Raw genomic sequence first — 18,988 nt, 5'->3', positions numbered from 1 at the left:
GATAGCTTCCTCCTGCTGGGGTAAGACCCTCTTCCCTCAGACCGAGGTGGATAAGGTTCTTCAGGACGCAGCAAGGGCAAACCAGAATTTGCAGGTAAGGTGGGGTCTCTCAGCCAAAAAGAGGTTCGAACCCCAGAGACACACATTCTTCAAGAAGCTGAGGTTTAGTCCTTACAAAGCGGCCCGGGGTACCTCGTCCCCACAGCCTTCCGCGGCCTCGACTTCTCGACAACAGGCGCCTCCTCAGCAGGTAGTCTACCTCGCTGCTCCCCCTGGTACACAGCCCAACCCCTCTTGGATGCCCTCACCTGCATACAACCCTGCCTACGAACCCTCCGGTTCCTTTCGTGGATACCAAAGAGGGAGTTCCAGAGGTAGAGGACAGTTCCGCCAACGAGGAGGGCCCAGAGCAAGGGGTTCCCGTGGAGGGAGGGGCCCTAAGTTCACTCCCTCCCAATGATGTGATGCCGGTAGGAGGGAGACTTTATCACTTCCGGGATCATTGGACCCTCAGTCCATGGGCTCACAGCATAATATCAAGGGGCTTGGGTTGGAAATGGTCACAGGGATCCCCTCCTCCACCGGTGACCTTCTTCCAGAGACCCACTCCCATCCTGGAAGAGTACACTGCGGAGTTACTCAAGAAGAGAGCAATCAAGCGGGTTCGATCCCTGAAGTTCCAAGGCCGCCTGTTTACAGTCCCGAAGAAAGACTCGTCGGCGTTGAGGGTAGTTCTGGACTTGTCGAAGCTCAACTCTTACATCCTTTGCGACAAGTTCCGTATGCTGACTATCTCTCAGGTACGGACCTTACTTCCCCGTGGGGCCGTCACCACCTCTATCGATCTTACCGACGCCTATTATCATGTCCCAGTAGCTCGAAACTTCTCTCCTTATCTAGGCTTCCGTCTCGGCAAGAGAGCCTTCGCATTCAAAGTCATGCCCTTCGGTCTCAGCATTGCCCCCAGGGTATTCACGAAACTGGGGGAAACGGTGCTCGAGCAACTCAGACACCAAGGGATACAAATCGTCGCCTATCTGGACGATTGGCTCATTTGGGCCCAGTCGCACCAGGAATGCAAAAGAGCTACGTCGAAGGTACTCCATTTTCTCGCCAAACTGGGCTTCCAAGTCAACCTCCGGAAGTCCCGCCTACAACCATCAAGCCTCTTCGAATGGTTAGGCATCCGTTGGGACCTCTCAAAGCACAAGCTCTCCCTTCCTCCCAAGAAGGTGAGGGAGATAGCTTCCAAGGTCAGGAACTTTCTCAGACACAAACAGGTGTCCAGAAGAGCTTTAGAACGAGTCCTCGGCCTACTCCAGTTTGCCTCACTGACCGATCTCCTATTAAAAGCCAAACTCAAAGACATCAATCGAGTTTGGAGAAAGAGGGCGACAATACCTTTAAGAGACAAGACCTCGAAGATCCCCTCTGTCTTGAAAATGAGACTACAACCATGGTCCGATCGGAGGAACCTCTCCAAGTCGGTTCCTCTACAGTTCCCCTCTCCACAAGTGACAATTCATACCGACGCGTCTCTGAGTGGTTGGGGGGGTTACTCCCAACATCAGATGTGTCAGGGCTCTTGGTCACCCGCCATGAGACAGTTCCATATCAATGTTCTCGAAGCCATGGCGGTGTTCTTGACCCTGAAGAGAATCTCCCCTCCGAGGTCGACCCACATCAGAGTAGTCTCAGACAGCACGGCCGTAGTCCACTGCCTCAACAGGGGGGGGTCCAAATCACCCAACCTGAATCAGATCCTGGTCACTATCTTCACCTTGGCAGCCGACAAAGACTGGTTCCTGTCAGCAACTCACCTAGCAGGAGTCCAGAATGTGATAGCAGACGCATTATCCAGGACGAGCCCACTGGAATCGGAGTGGTCCCTGGACATGCACTCCTTCCGGTGGATACTCAGGCTGGTTCCAGGTCTCCAGGTAGATCTATTCGCGACCCGACTCAATCACAAACTCCCGTGTTATGTGACACCGAACCTGGACCCTCAGGCTTATGCCATGGACGCATTAACCCTGGATTGGAACCATTGGCAGAAGATCTTCTTATTCCCTCCAGTGAATCTTCTACTGAAAGTCTTGCACAAACTCCGCTCCTTCAACGGGGTAGTAGCCTTAGTGGCACCTCACTGGCCAAAGAGCAGTTGGTTTCCTCTCCTCCTCGAGTTGAAACTCCGTCCCTTCCGGATCCCATTCCCCAAACTGACCCAGGTGGTCCAAACACGGACTGTGTCAGATTCCTCAAGGATAGCCAAAACCCTAACTTTGTGGATTTCATGAAGTTTGCGGCACGTAGGGACGCAAACATCGACCCAGATAATGTCCTCTTTATAGAATCAGACAAAAGGGACTCAACGATTCGCCAATATGATTCGGCGGTTAAGAAACTAGCGGATTTCTTAAGGACTTCAGACCATTCGGTTATGACTCCTAATTTAGCCATCTCCTTCTTTAGGTCCATTTTTGACAAAGGCCTAGCAGCTAGCACTATAACCACCATTAAGTCAGCTCTGAGGAAAGTCTTCCTGGTTGGGTTTAACATTAACCTGGCGGAGTCTTATTTCTCATCTATTCCAAAAGCATGTGCTAGGCTTCGACCTTTGGTCCGTCCTCAAAAGGTCTCTTGGTCTCTAAATGATGTCCTCAAACTGGCCTCCGACACGGACAACGAATCCTGCTCTTATATCACTCTTCTTAGGAAGACTTTATTTCTAACAGCTTTGGCCTCGGGTTCCAGAATCTCAGAACTAGCAGCTCTCTCACGAAACTCAGAGAACATGGATTTCCTCCCTTCAGGTGAGGTACTTCTTTCACCAGACAGGGCGTTCCTAGCTAAGAACGAGGACCCCCAAAATAGGTGGTCCCCTTGGAAGATTATTCCTCTTCTCCAAGATACTTCTCTATGTCCGGTCACCACTCTCAGGGCCTTTTTAGCCAGGACTGCTACCCGATCGTCTGGCCCCTTGTTTATCAGAGAACAAGGAGGTACCATTTCCATACGTGGCATTAGGCAACAGATCCTATACTTCATTAAACAAGCCAATCCGGGATCATTTCCCCATGCTCATGATATCCGATCGATAGCTACCTCCATCAACTATTTCCAGAATATGGACTTTGATAACCTTAAGAAGTACACGGGTTGGAAATCTCCTATGGTCTTCAAACGCCACTATCTAAAGAACTTACAGGCTCTTAAATATCCAACGGTTGCAGCTGGGAGCCTTATCTCTCCCCATTGATCTTTTGTTCTTCCTTTCATCCATCTCTTCTCTTCTCCCTCCTACCCGCCACTCGCACCACGACGCCGCTTCCTTGGTGGTTCGTTAGCCCTAAGTGTATTACATATTAGGTTAATATGATTGTAACTATTATTGTTTTCCCTTGTTATTAAGTTGGGATATTCTTAGCCATGTCAGTTTTGTTGCATGTTTTCCTCTGATACTCAGAGGTTTCCTTGTTATCATGTTTGTTTATCCTTACTCTCACTATGCCCTGTGGCTAGTTTATATTTTATGCCTACTTACCTGAATTATATATGATTTTCTTTACATGGTGTTGTTTCTCTCCCCTTATTAAATTAGTAGTTATTGTTGGGCTTGGAAGGCATTCTCTGGTACATTTTCGCCCGGCGCCACAGGTTCGACCCAGAAAAGGAAAAATCTATTTCTGGGGAGAGACCTGTGGCGCCCGGCGAAACCCTTCCCCTTATTTTACACGATCCCACCCTTTCCTTTCCAAGCCATCATGGTCAATACAGAAGGATGTTGTTCAGATGGCGCTCGCGTCGTGGCGTGGGTGGTGCGGCGATGGGGATGTGTCTAGGGCCTCTGTATCGGCCCATCCCTTTGGCGAAGGAATTAACTAAATGGAAGACAACCTGTGAATAGTGGATTTCACGCGCCTTTGCTTTATACACGACACCCAAAAGGTGCTCGCGCGAGGGTTGTAACCTCAGCATTCCATGCTTTTATCTTTCTCTGGTATAATTGGAAGGTTTTTATCAGAAAAGGTATACAAGAAGGACTTTTCGCCGGGCGCCACAGGTCTCTCCCCAGAAATAGATTTTTCCTTCGTCAAAATCCCTTTTTTGGCTTTCTGAATAGGTGTTAATCTTTGAGAATTTTGCAATTAAACTTGAAATATTGATGATGGAAAAAAGTTTGAAAAGCTGCTCTACATTATTGATGTCTAGTTTTAACGTAAATGTTACTGGAGATTACCATGAATAGGTTGTGTAATTAACCCAATTTTGATTATCTCGTTAAAGGTAAATTAATCATTGTAGCTATGTCAAATTAGTGTTTCCAAAGACTCACTAAAGTTTAAATGCTTATTGTAATGAAAGTTTAAAAATATAATAGTATACAATATTTAGGCACTAAGGTTTGTTTCCTATGAGGTACAATGTAAGACCCATTTTCTTGAAACTATTCAAGGGTAAATTCATGTTGAAAATCTGGAGCTAATTAATCCCACATTTTGTTTTAATATTTCAATTGAAAATATGCAATTTTTTTTTGGGGGGAGGGGGTCTTAGCCAACTAGTGGTAATTTAATAATTATATTGGTTCTAAATTTGTTTTTATTTTTACAGGAAGGTTCCAGTAAAATATCAAACGAGAAAAAATAGTTTGCTGTGGATAAAAATCAAATGTGTCCGGTCAGACGAGAAAACAATGTAAAAACCGTCGTCGTTTCTTAAAGCGAAGGTAATTAAACCAGTTACATTATAATTTTTTAGATCAATTAATTTGTAGGGAAATTAAATAGTTTGTTTTTATAGGGAGAAAGCCATCTTTCTTTCGGTTTAGGCATACTTATTGCCAATATTTTTTTTTTTTTTAATAATTACTGTGTGAATTGAAAATAATGCTCTGTCCTGTCAAATGTACAAGGAACTTGCAGTTTACTGGGAGCTCAAAACGGGTTGGAGTAGTGTGATTACAAGACAATCTAAATACTTCACTTTATGATGTCCCAGTAAAATATTTACTCTAATATTTGAAAAAAGTTGGTTTAAATTAAAAAAAGAATATTTTTTGAAACTAAGGTACTAATGATTAAACAGCCAAAATGCTGTGACATGTTTGGTTACTACATGTCAATTGATAAAAAATTGTATTTTAGTATAGAATTATTTTTTCTTTAAAATTGCAGTGGGTAAGCTTTTTTATATGCCTAAAAATAACTTGTAGGTAAAATCATACAAATAGGAGTATTTTAATTTCATGGCAATATTTGTGAAATAGGAAATCTATTATAATCCAAGTACAGTTGCATATTAGAAAAAGAAAATACTCAATAGTTTAATTAGGCAACCTTAGTAAAATACACCTTGCATTCATTTAGTCTTTTTAATTGGAATCATTATAGAATACACCAACTTAAGTCTGTCAAAGAATATTCATGGATTTATTTTTTTCAGTACGGTTCCATAATATATTGAGGAATGGTGGATTGCTGAGGAGAAAAAAAGAACCAAGAACCCGTTACATTACAGTGAAGAGGTATTCATCGTAACAGTCGGTTATTTGGTTATAGTTGTCAAATATGGAAGATTAAGGCTCAATACAGTTTTGAATTTGTTTAAAAATAAGGGGGGGGAAAAAGCTTGGGATTTATATAGATTTAAAGACTTGTTTAAAAGATTATAATTTCTTCTTTTCCAAAGTAACAAAAGAGTTAATTGCAAGAGAAAATTGTAGATCATTGAATTATTGATATCAAGCATTTGTATGATTTTGAAGTGAGTGTTAGTCCTTTAAATGTACGAGGAATTTACTGATCAGTTTTTAATATCTGTAGAGAACATGTGTACAACATGCCTGCCAACCTTGCTTCTTGGTGAAGTCTCTATATGAATGACAATATCCACCTGGTAGTAAAATTGTCAGATACGAGCATACATTTTTACGTTGTAACAATGTAAAATTGTATATACTCATATCTGACAATTTTACTACTAGGTGGTGGATATTATCATTCATAAAGAGACTCACCAAGAAGCAAGGTTGGCAGGTATGTTGTACACATGTTCTCTCAGAAGTTATTAAAAACTGATCAGTAAATTCCCCTCGTACAAAAAAGACTAAAAAACTCACTTCAAAATTATACAATTTAAAAGAAAGATTAAAAAAAGGAGTCAATAAGTATTTAAACAAAACATAAGCATGCTTTAAATATTTTTGCTAAAAAATAGTAGTGTAATTTTAAATGTAAACAATGGTAATAAAAAATAATTCATATTGCTTTAATTATTTTATAATTTCTTCTAGTTATGTTTTGAAAAATATTACTTTCAGCCAAACAATATGTTGCACAACTTTTGAATATCTCTGCTTTTCCTTATAAAATCATATGTACTATAACTTCTGTAGTAGTATATTGAATCCCATATATCTCCATTTATAATAATGTCGTACCATCCGTGTGAGGAGAAGTTTATAAATACTGCTTTCTTCACTTCCTGGAAGATAAGTCAAAAATAATAAGTGATGATTGGTATAAGTAAAAAAATATGCATAATAATTAGCTGAAAATTCAAGTAATGACTTTTTGTTAAATTAGCTGAAAATTAAAGTAATGACTTATTGTTAAATTAAACAGGTAAAATTTCTCTTCACAATTATGCAACATATTATTGAACTATTTTTATAAACCCTTCCACATATATTCTGACAACTAAACTATTTCAAAATTATTTACATAACTCATCAGCTTATATGGTGCTTTAAAATTAACTCTCCTTGAACTTATTCACTCAAGAATACTTACTTTATTGCAAATTAGGTGGAACACTGCCATTGAAACTTCATACAGTTAAAGCTGTTCAAGTCTTCTTACAAAACTCCTCTGGCCGAAGGACTAGTCGATTATGGTACTTAATTACGGAAGTTGGGCTTGATCTGCAAATACTGTAGTTTAATAATCATTAAGGTTTTAAAATATCAACCTAGTCAAAATAGAGCAAAATTTTTGGCACAACCTTTTACATTGTTTCACAAGGATTATTGCCGTTATGTGTGATGCCATTCCACAAGTCACATGCGAAGTGAACATCTTTTTTCCCCATTATGACTAAACTGGTTGTGTATAAAAAAAACCCAGCACACAACAATAGCTTGATGAACACCAAAGCAGCAACAATGTTACAAACTGAAAGAAATAATCTTAAATCCATGGTTCATATATATGAAAAATCCTGTACTTTACAATGTAAACATCGATAAGCCAATATTCCAAAGTTAAAAAAAAAGATAAAGAAATAAGTAAAAATGGCTCAAAGAACAAAAAATTTACCGAGTAGCTTAACTTACCTCTGCCAAGTCCATGTAGAATAAGTATAGATTGGGAACTGATTTTTTTTTTTTTTGGCTGCCACATTGAAGCTCTTGACAAATTTCTCACTTTGAGCACAATATTTGTAAGATTACGCCCAACTACTATGCTTGTGCAATGTTTTGGATCACGTTGCATTTACCAATTTTCGTAGGTTAGATTTCAAGAATGCCTTTTGACCTTAACGCACCTGAAAAAAAAAAAAAGGTATTGAAAGATTACCTGCACTCACTTTCTTCCCTAAGATGCATTAGTTGCCTCTATCACTATGGTCAATTCAAAGACAAGTGAGAAGTGGCACTGAATCAAATTCTTTCCAATAAGTTTCATCTAAATGTCATCCAAAATCCTTGAGGCATTGTTGTGGCCACAGTAGTCTTTAAACTGTTTTTTACTATAAAATGTTGAACCAAAGTGATACGATGCTTTAAATCATTCAATACAGTCAAAGTCCAGCAAAGCTCAAAATTAATTTTGAGATCTGGTTCCCCTCCTGTCTGGGTCCATAACCTTAAATCCTGTATGATTTGTATTCAAAGTTTTAACTACCTCTCTATTAACCAGTTTGGAATTTTAAGCATAAACTAACCAGAGATTCCAAAGCCTGCTACTGTCATTTTTGTTAATGAATTTCAACAATTCCTCATCCAATTTGTTAATGAACTCCAACAATTCCTCATCAATATATGTCCATACCTTGAATTTTTTTTGTCAAGGTCACTGCTGTTATTTAACTAGAATGAAGATAATAAACAAACTAAAATAAAAAGTATTCTTAACCTATTTCCCCAATTAGCTCAAAGCTAACCCAGTTGGCAAAACTTCAGACTTTTATTGTGCTTTGTTTAAAAAGCATGGCAAGTTTTAATTGATATATATATAAAGGAAAACTTGAAAAAAATTCAATTTTAAGGAAATACTGTACTTAAACTGAAGGGCCAAACTGATTTTTTCCTTTACTACCAATGCAGCAGTTATCGGAGTTTTTACCAATAAAGGCCAAGTCATTTGAATATCCTTTACATTACAGAACTTTTTTTGACAGTGCAATGGCCTAATGGGGCTTTCCTAAAAAGACCTCTGGCACTTCCAATTTTCAACTTTCTCTACTTTAATTTCTAATGACTAAAAAATACATAGCAGCTTTATAATTCAAAAGTGGTTTCCAAGATTCAGCAGTTTATGCAAAAATTAACGGTATAGCTCTTGTCCTAGTTTTTGTTAGTTACAGCGTTAAATGACCAAAAATATAGCGATACATGTACCAAGGTCTACAATGAATAATGTACCTTCTGGGACCCACATCAGTGACTAAGAGACTGCATTGTACTGGTTTGGGGACTTATTTTTCAGCATAGGTTTTTTATGAGGACCCTATTTTATGTGGCATCCCAATAAAAATACAGATGCTAAAATGACTAAGCTTTCTTCTTTAGTCCACTATGCACACTAACTTATAGCAGAGGTGGTGTTACCACCTCTAAAAAATTTGGCTCCAAGAACAATCACTACCAGGGGCCACTAGATAAAATTCCGAAAGCAGATCAAAGGCTTTTTGTGAATAATTACAGCTCAAGTTACCCAGACTTACCAAGCAAAAAAATATTTTCAAGTAATATAATTTCAGCCCAAACATTCTCGGAATGGTTTTTGGTCTAGTTAATTGGCAAAGCAGTTATATTTCTTCCACCCATTTTTCTGTAGAATTCATGCAATTTTGACCTACAGCAGCAATATGCAAAGTTTGATATTTCTTTTTGGCCTTAATTTATGAAATTTAGTCCACTAAATGTTAAGTTGATATTATTAGTTAGTCCATAAAAGTTAGTAATAAATAAACACCCATTCTTAAAACTGCAATTAAATACCTAGTAATTGTTAAGATTTTTTTTAATAGACAGATTACATCAACCACCAAATATTTCTGTGCATGGCAAGAAGGATGAACAAAAAGTTAATTTTACTAGTTAATTAACTGACATTTATAGAAGATGTTTGTTACAAATCTTACTGTATATAAATTAAGATCCATTGAGCACCCTTATTCCTCATCACATAATTGGTAATTTTCAAGGCATTGATCTTCAGACTTGTGGTAATTTTCAAGGCATTGATCTTCGGACATCTGCAGCATGGTGTCAAAGTTGCTGAAAAAAAGGTTTCCATTAGTAAATATACAAATAGGTGCCATCTAGATTCCATTTAATAGAAGCTCGTTTATTAGACATTAAGCAATCTTTCAGACATTAAAACTATGTAGAGCATTTTAGATTTTGCTTATTGGAACTTCAATTTCATTCCATCCTTTTAACAATTTCCTTCTTGAAGCATCTAACAATTTTAACTTAAAAAAGCAAACACCATTACAATAAATATCTTGTACAAATATTAAGTTTAGTATAGTTTATAATACATGACAGACTGTTCAATCTTTAAATTCCAGTATTTTGAACATCACAAGGCTTACAAACCTTTGCATTCCACAGACTCTGAAGTCTCCCAGATGTTAAAGTATCGCACGTCTATTCCAATAACCGCATGATGGCTTCTTGGCCAATGCTGGTACAGAACCTTTTGAATTGATTGGTCATCTGAAAAGAAAAATCGGCTATTAGTGATGCTCATGACATACAAGTGATTAAAGCAGTAGTTTATACGGATACGGTAACTGTACCAATTGCTCAGGGGGTTACTATGCCCACATTACAACATTTTACAGAGTAGATGGAGTTTTAATTGCCCAGAAAATAGAAAATGTCCATAATTATGTTCGACAATTTAACGAGAAAAGGACACTAAATGAAGCTGGGGCCAAAAAGGGGGCTACTACAGTAAAGGAACATTTCAGGAAAACTAAAATCAAACTATTAAGACAAACTTTAACCCCTAAAAATACCCAAAAATATAAAAAGATTGGTGTTGTATTCTATGGATACTATGACTGTATGAATATACCAGCCAAACAAATTAAATCTACCCACTAAAAATTTTTAGTACTTGTCCAAAGAGGAAGTCTACCCACTAATTTTTAGTTCTTGTTCCTGGTTTGTTTAAAATTCAATAAAATGTCTGGGTAACTGCAACATTTAAATTCAATTCATACCTGCTATCTGAACCATTTAACGCTGTCCACATGCCTAATGAAAATTCCCCCCTACAATAATATCCTTTAGACAGTTATATTTTCATCTCAATTACTAGTACTATAAATTTTAATCTACTACGATGTACAGTATAACGATTAATAGTTCAAGTACAGTATAGCATTTTATTTTATATCCTTTATTGCAAAGTCTGACTTGGCAATATATGTTTTACTGGCCAACAGATATGAGCTGGAAATTTCTTGGCCTATTAAAATAAGGGTCTAATTCATAAATTAGAATTATAGTCTTTACAAATACCTGGGAGCTGTATAGCACCTTAAAATACAATTTTTGTGCAATAAAGCATTGCTAAAGTGTCATGAACAACTCCAAACAATAAAAAAATAAGAACTTTTACAAGTCTCAAAAGTATTCTGAAATCAGAAAATATCATCTGATACTTTAACTACACAATTTGGAGTTATAAGTTTCTAGTCTAAATATTTTGCTACCGAGGAAACTTAATGAACTTGTACACCAAGGAAACTAATGTTAACTAATTTAAAATTTGAATGTCTCTACAACTTAAAACCTTTGTTAATCCTGGTTAATTAAAGGGAACTGGTAGTTCTACTTTTTATGAAGTATTAAGTGTCAAAATCTTATATGGGATACCATATGAAAAACTGAAAATTCACTTGCAATCAACTTCAACCACTTTTTTTACTGGTACTTTCAACCTCTTAACTACTGGTAATTTCAATATAAGGCGGCTTACAAACCTTCAACCCCCACAATAGAAGACCCAGAAGTCCCCCAGACGGATGTTAAAGAGTGGTACGTCAGTACTCCAATGACAATGATGGCTACTTGGCCAATTGCCTGGTACAGACTGTTGCAGCATTAATTGGAATAGATTGGTCCTCCTGAAAGAAGTCGGGCATTAGTATGTTAAATGTGATCAAAGCAGTTAACGTCAAAACAAGATACATTCTATATAAACTATTAACGTCAAAAACAGACATGTCATATAAACGATAAAAAGACTTGGCAGCCTGGTCAACATAAAAACATTTGCCCCAACTTTGAACTTTAGAAGTTTTACTGATTCAACTACACGATTAGGAAAATCATTCCACAACTTTGTAACAGCTGGAATGGAACTTTTAGAATACCGTGTAGTGTTGAGGCTCATGATGGAGAAGGCCTGGCTATTAGAATTGACTGCCTGCCTAGTATTACGAACAGGATAGAATTGTCCAGGGAGATCTGAATGCAAAGGATGGTCAGAGTTATGAAAAATCTTATGCAACATGCATAATGAATAGAACTACTGTGCAAAAGATTAATATCTAGATCAGGAATAAGAAATTTAATAGACTAAGTTTGTCCAGCAAATTAAGATGAGAATCAGCAGCTGAACACCAGACAGGAGAACAATACTCAAAACAAGGTAGAATGATAGACTTAAAACTTCAGAATAGATTGATCACTATATCTCTATTAATGGTTTTACCAACCCCAGATCTACATTCAGGGGATGGAATTCATGCAAAGATTAGCATCATCTGCATATGCAACAACCTTGTTTTCTAGGCCAAACCACATGTCATGTGGATATAGTATGCACATGAATTTGCACATTTTAGTTTTATTAGTAAAATACTAAAATACATTAAATGTTTAACAGCTTAGCAGTTAAAGGAGACTCCCAATATACTCAATCCAACTGAGGTCTTAACAGTAAAGTGACTTACTACAGTAAAGGTACATTTCAAGATCATTTAAATTCTTAAGAATTCAGAGGGCAAACTTTACTACCCAAAACTAAATACCCAAAATAAAACTAACATTGTAGCTGTATTCTAGGGGTCCTCCAACTTAGAATGGATATTCTAACCAAACACCCGCTGTCATTTCTACTTGCTCCTAGCTATTTTCAAATTCCCTTAAATGCCAAGCTAATTATCACATGTTAATGTTCAAGTTCAATAATTATTCGTAACATGTACTCTATCAACCATTTGGTACAGTCAATATGGCTTATTTTATTCCCTTCTAGAATTATGAATCCCTTTAGGAAAGTTAATTCAGACTTAATCTCAATTGCTAGTTCGATAAATGTATATACCAGTTTATTCTTGATTGCTTAAACTTGAGCACTTTCAGTAACAAGCAGTATCTTTACCAATAAATATAAAATACTAAAGTTTGATAACTAATGTAGCATGGTTCATTAAACCAATCGCAATTCTGGCGTAAATAACGTTGATCAAAAAGCTATACACTAAAATTAATTAAATGAGAAAATCTTTCCATGTTTTAGGCATTTCAATATAAAGGACACTGGTTCTAACTACATGTACTTTTAATAAAAAAATGCCTTCATGTAGGACTCATTTCTTTCTAGTCATAAGCTCTACACCTCAGATACTATGAATAGCTTCTGTTTTTAAAAGACCTAATATAAAAAAGCCCTCAGATCCATAATCAAGAAGGGCTAGTATAACTGCAATTGCATAAAAATTCTTAATGAAAAATATTCGGTAAGAGAACTTTCAATATCAATATTAAAATTACCTAAACATTGAAAACCATCTACCACTAGGTAGATTTATCAAAATTTATAAAAGTCTATCAAAAATTGCAAGGGAGACAGGCATGTGCTACACAAGGGCAAAGCACTCAATGAGCATTGAAACTTCAAAGTATTACACAATCTCTATGGCAGATATAACCTTATTTAATGAAAACAGTAAGAATTTCCCACTGAGCAATTTCTTGGATCAAACATGAAAACTTTACTACAATCACTATTATCAGTTTGGCCTATATTCCATTATCTTAGATCCACCTATATTGAGCAACCTATTTCCTTAAGTTGAAATAATCATGTTTAAGTTTGAGCACTAAGTGATGCACCAGTGCACAACTATCAAAGCTGAAGTTTTAATCTTAACAGTATTAGCGATTAGTAGTCTCTGTACACTATTTGATTCAACTAATGCAAATTATTAAACTGCATTAAGCATTAAGGTTTTTTGGTCCATCAGGTATGGGCTGGGAAAATTCGAAGCCCGCTTAAATAATAAAACTAATATAATGTCACTTTACAATATGCTGGAGCAAGTCTAATACCCTCAAATTAAATTTTTGTGCAATAATGCAAACCAAAGTTTGTCATTGACAAATCCAAACAGGACAGTGGAAAATACTTTGTTTCAAAAAGAATTCTGAGAGGTAATTTCACCTTATACTTTAACTACACAATGACAATTCTAATTTAGAACTTCCTATTGCAAATATCTACACACGTGAAACATTGAATGTGAAAAAAATTTCATAACTTAAAATGACAACTGCTTACTCCTGGGTAATTAATGCGGGCCAAGTAGTGGCTAATATAATTCCATCCTAGAATTATAAATCTCTTTAGACAAGTTGAGTCAGATATTGAGTAAATTTAAAGTTCTTTAAACATACCGTATACCAGTTTAATCTTCCTTGACTACTTAAACTTAACCACTTTCAATAACCAGCAGTATCAAGTGCTGATAAAATTACTGTAGATTAACAACCAACATAGCAGGGATCGCTAAACCAACAACAAACCTGGCATAAAGTTGTCTTGGAAAAGCTATAGGCCAAATCAAATAAAATTTACGAGAACATATAAAGATCCTATTAACTTTGTCTTACATGGGATACCATAGAACATCTTTACTAAAAACTATTTTGCAATTAATAGTTCACAACCTTAATATTCAACTACTGATACTATCATAAGGCTTACAAACCTTCACATTCCATGACAGAAGACAAATCCTCCAGATACATTAAAATGGGGTACGTCAGTACTCCAATGACAATGATTGCTTCTTGACCATTTGCCTGGTACAGAGTTGCAGGCTTCATTGGAATGGCTTGTTCCATCTGAAAGAAATCTACCATTAGTAAAGGATCATGATTACATTAAAGCAGTTATTTATACAGATTTCTGTAGCAATTGCTCAGGGGGTACTTTGCACAAATTAGGACATTTTACATGGCCCACATGGTTAATTTGTATTAGTAAAATGAATAAAATTAGGTCCAATATTTAACTTAAAAGGAAAAACCACCTAACAATATAACCGGGGTCAAAATGACAGTACAGTAAAGGTACATTTAAAGAACATTGAAATTCTAAAACAAAATTAAGAGGACAAACTTACCCACACAAAACTAATTACCTAAAATAAAACTAAATATAATCTTGGAGCTGTATTCTATAGGTCCTCTACTTTGGATATACAATCCAAAAATATTAAATACACCAACTAATTTCTACTTATTCCAATTCGTGTAAAATTTTCTGTCATGGTAATTCTCACAACTTTAAGTTAGATTTAAATTCAATAATTATTCCTAAGAGGTACTATATCTGAACTATTTAGTACTGTGCTCATGGCTAATGAAATTCACTCCTAAAATTATAAATCCCTTTAGACAAGTCTAGTCAGATATAAAGTAAATTAAAAGTTCTATAAAAATAGAATGTATCCACGTAATCTTCCTTTACTAAAAGTTTAGCACTATAAATAACCAGCAGTATCTTTGTTGATAAATATGATGTACTTTAGACTGACAAACAACATTGGAGGGCTCACTAAACCAACAACAAATCTAGTGTAACCAAGTTGTCGTGGAAAAGCCATGCGCTAAATTTAATTAAGTTGAATTTGAGAACATTGCAATCTTTCCATGGTTTAGGTATTTCCGTATAAAGGACACTGGTTCTATATTTGCTCTTCAATTTAGTAATAAAGATTCCTTCAAATTGCCAAGTAGGAAACCCTTAAAAATGTAGTCAAACAGAACCTCTGGTACTATGAATAGCTTAAAGTTTTATATTGAATATAAAAAAGTACTCAGGTCCATAATTAACAATGGCTTGTAAAACAACTGCATACAATTTCAGACTTTTGTTTGCATGAACAAGTAAATATTTGGTAGAAGGAACTTTCACTATCAAGATCAAAATTACCAAAAACCTGAGAATACCATCACTAAATATGTATCAACATTAATAAATACCTTTTTAAAGACTGCAAAGGACATATGCATGAGCTTTATGATTTTAAGTGAGTTCACTTAGAACCAAGTTAAATATTTTGACAATGAGAACACTTACTGAATGTGAAAACATTAAAAAACTTAAAGGCAGTCATAGCTTAAAACCTCAATTACTTACACCTGGTTAATTGAAGGGGAAGTCTCTCAATTTGTCTTTTTCAAGTTTCTAAGTATTGTATGGGACACCATAAAACCATCGTAACTAAAAAATCACTCAGTTAAATTATCAACCTTAATATTTAACTACCAGTACTTTGAACAAGTGGCTTGCAAACCTTCATATTCCACAATAGAAGACCTACAATTCTAAATCCTTTTAGAGTCATTTCACTTTCAAATACTATTCCTATGAATTTCTATACTGTACCAGTTTAATAGTTAATCCCCTTTGAATACATGGGAAACCTCAGCACTTAATAATTTAGCACTTAAAAGCAGCAGTATCATCGTTGCTAAATATTGATAATGGATTTGACAACAGACATAGCAGGCCTCGCTAAACTTTTACATGGGAAAATTATGAAGACTTGAAGTGGGGTGCTCAAGATGAATAGCAGACCTGAAACTGTATAACTAGTTTATGGCAGGGAACAAATTTGCAAATCCCAACAAAGATCTCTTGCCCCCACAATGCCAAAGTTTGTCATTGACAAATTCAAACAAGACCGTGGAAAATAATTTGTTGTCTCAAAAAGAATTCTGAAAGGTAATTTCACCTGATACTTTAACTAAACAATTCAACAATTCTGGTTTAGAACTTCCTATTGCAAATATCTAGACACATGAAACATTGAATGTGAAAACTTAAAACTATGTCTTCATAACTTGAAATGTCAACTGCTTCCTCCTGGGTAATTAATGGGGGCCAAGTAGTGGCTAATATAATTCCATCCTAGAATTATAAATTTATTTAGAAGTTGCATCAGATATTTAGTAAATTGAAAGTTCTTTAAAAACAGACCGTATACCAGTTTAATCTTCCTCGACTACTTAAACTTTACCACTTTCAATAACCAGTAGTATAAAGTGCCGATAAATAATACTGTAGATTGACAACCAACATGGCAGGGATTGCTAAACCAACAAACCTGGCATGAAGTTGCCTTGGAAAAGCTATAGGCCAAATCAAATAAAATTTAAGAGAACAATGAAAGATCCTATTAAGTTTGTCTTACATGGGATACCATAGAACATCTTTACCAAAAATTATTTTGCAATTAATAGTTCAACCTTAATATTCAACTACTGATACTTTATGATAAGGCTTACAAACCTTCACATTCCATGACAGATGACCCAGAAATCCTTCAGATACATTAACATGTGGTACGTCAGTACTTCAATGACTGGATGATTGCTTCTTGACCATTTGCCTGGTAACAGTTGTAGCCTTAACTGGAATGGCTTGTTCCATCTGAAAGAAATCGGCCCTTAGTAAAGGTTCATGATTACATTAAAGCAGTTATTTATACAGATTGCTGTAGCAATTGCTCATGAATGAGGACATTTTACATGGCCCACATGGTTTATTTGGATTAGTAAAATTAATAAAATTAGGTCTAATTCACTTAAAAGGAAAAAGCACCTAATACAACCGGGGTCAAAATGACACTACAGTAAAGGTACATTTAAAGAACATAGAAATTCTAAAACAAATTTTAGAGGACAAACTTACAACTAATTACAGTACATAAATAAAACTAAATATAATATTTGAGCTGTATTCTATAGGTCCTCTACTTTGGATATACAAGCCAAAATATTAAACACAAATTTCTACTTTTTTCCTATTCGTGTAAAATTTTCTGTCATGGTAATACTCTTAACTTAATGTTAGATTTAAATTCAATAATTATTCATCAACTATTTAGTATTGTGCTCATGGCTAATAAAATTTACTCCTAAAATTATGAATCCCTTTAGACAAGTCGAGTCAGATTTAAAGTAAATTAAAAGTTCTATAAAAACACACTGTATCAAAGTAATATTCCTTTACTAGAAGTTTAGCACTATAAATAACCAGCAGTATTTTTGTGGATAAATATGATGTACTTTAGACCGACAACCAACATTGTACGTACATAGATATATCAAGGCACTTCCCCCAATTTTGGGGGGTAGCAGACATCAAACAAATTAAACAAAAAAGGGGACCTCTCCTCTCTACGTTCCTCCCAGCCTAACAAGGGACTCAATCGATTCCGGCTGGTACTACTAGGGTGGCACAGCCCACCCTCCCCCATTATCCATCACAGATGAAGCTTTATAACGCTGAGTCCTACTGCTGCTACCTTCGCGGTCATCCAAGGCACTGGAGGAAGCAGAAGGCCCTACCGGAACTGCGTCACAATCGCTCGCCATTCATTCCTATTTCTAGCATGCTCTCTTGCGCCTCTCACATATATCCTATCACCCAGAGCTTCCTTCACTCCATCCATCCATCCATCCATCCATCCATCCATACCTTTGCCTTCCTCTTGTACTTCTCCCATCAACTCTTACATTCATCACCTTTAGCACCTCAACACATTCATATCCACTAGCTGCTAACTCATTTCTTACACCCATTCTCACCCTCACTACTTCGTTCCTAACCTTTTCTACTCGAGATACACCAGCCATACTCATAACACACTTAATCTCAAACATTCAATACCTGTTTCTCCGTCACTTTCATTCCCCACAACTCCGATCCATACATCACAGTTGGTACAATCACTTTCTCATATAGAACTCTTTACATTCATGCCCAACCCTCTATTTTCTGCTACTCCCTTAACTGCCCCTAACACTTTGGATCCTTTATTCACTCTGACGTACATCCGCTTCCACTCCATTTGCTGCAACAACAGACCCCAAGTACTTGAACTGATCCACCTCCTCAAGCAACTACATTCAACATAACATTCAATCTCGCACCACCTTCCCTTCTCATACATCTCATAACCTTACTCTTACCCACATTTACTCAACTTCCTTCTCACACACCCTTCCAAATTCTGTCACTAACTTGCCAAACTTCTCATCCTCGTCTGCAACCAGTACAGTATCATCCGCAAACAACTGATTTACCTCCATTCATGGTCATTCTCGTCTACCAGTTTCAATCCTCGTCCAAGCACACTAGCATTCACCTCTGTCACCACTCCAACACACAAGTTAAACAACCACAGCGACATCACACATCCCTGTCTCAGCACCACACTCACCGGAAACCAATCTCTCACTTCATTTCCTATCCTAACACATGCTTTACTACCTTCGTAGAAACTTTTCACTGCTTGCAACAAACTTCCATCAATTCCATATAACCTCATCACATTCCACATTGCTTCCCTATCAACTCTATCATACGCTTTCTCCAGATCCATAAACGCAACATACACCTCCTTACCTTTTGCTAAATATTTCTCGCATATCTGCCTAACT

The 18,988-nt window shown here is 36.4% G+C and overlaps 1 long non-coding RNA gene across 1 annotated transcript; it reads right to left on the bottom strand.

Moving 5' to 3' along the window:
- Positions 1–6,799: 6,799 nt before the first annotated feature.
- On the bottom strand, positions 6,800–14,373 carry LOC137617018 (uncharacterized). The gene is made up of 6 exons (XR_011039546.1): positions 14,242–14,373; positions 11,227–11,370; positions 9,830–9,949; positions 9,370–9,505; positions 7,337–7,548; positions 6,800–6,925 (listed from the first exon to the last, which is right to left on the bottom strand). It is a non-coding gene; the product is annotated as an uncharacterized lncRNA (long non-coding RNA).
- Positions 14,374–18,988: the final 4,615 nt, after the last annotated feature.

The sequence above is a fragment of the Palaemon carinicauda genome, chromosome 23, assembly GCF_036898095.1.
Source record: "Palaemon carinicauda isolate YSFRI2023 chromosome 23, ASM3689809v2, whole genome shotgun sequence".
Lineage (NCBI taxonomy): Eukaryota > Metazoa > Arthropoda > Malacostraca > Decapoda > Palaemonidae > Palaemon > Palaemon carinicauda.
Note: the sequence above shows the minus strand (reverse complement) of the source record. Positions and strands in the feature narration are given on the sequence as shown.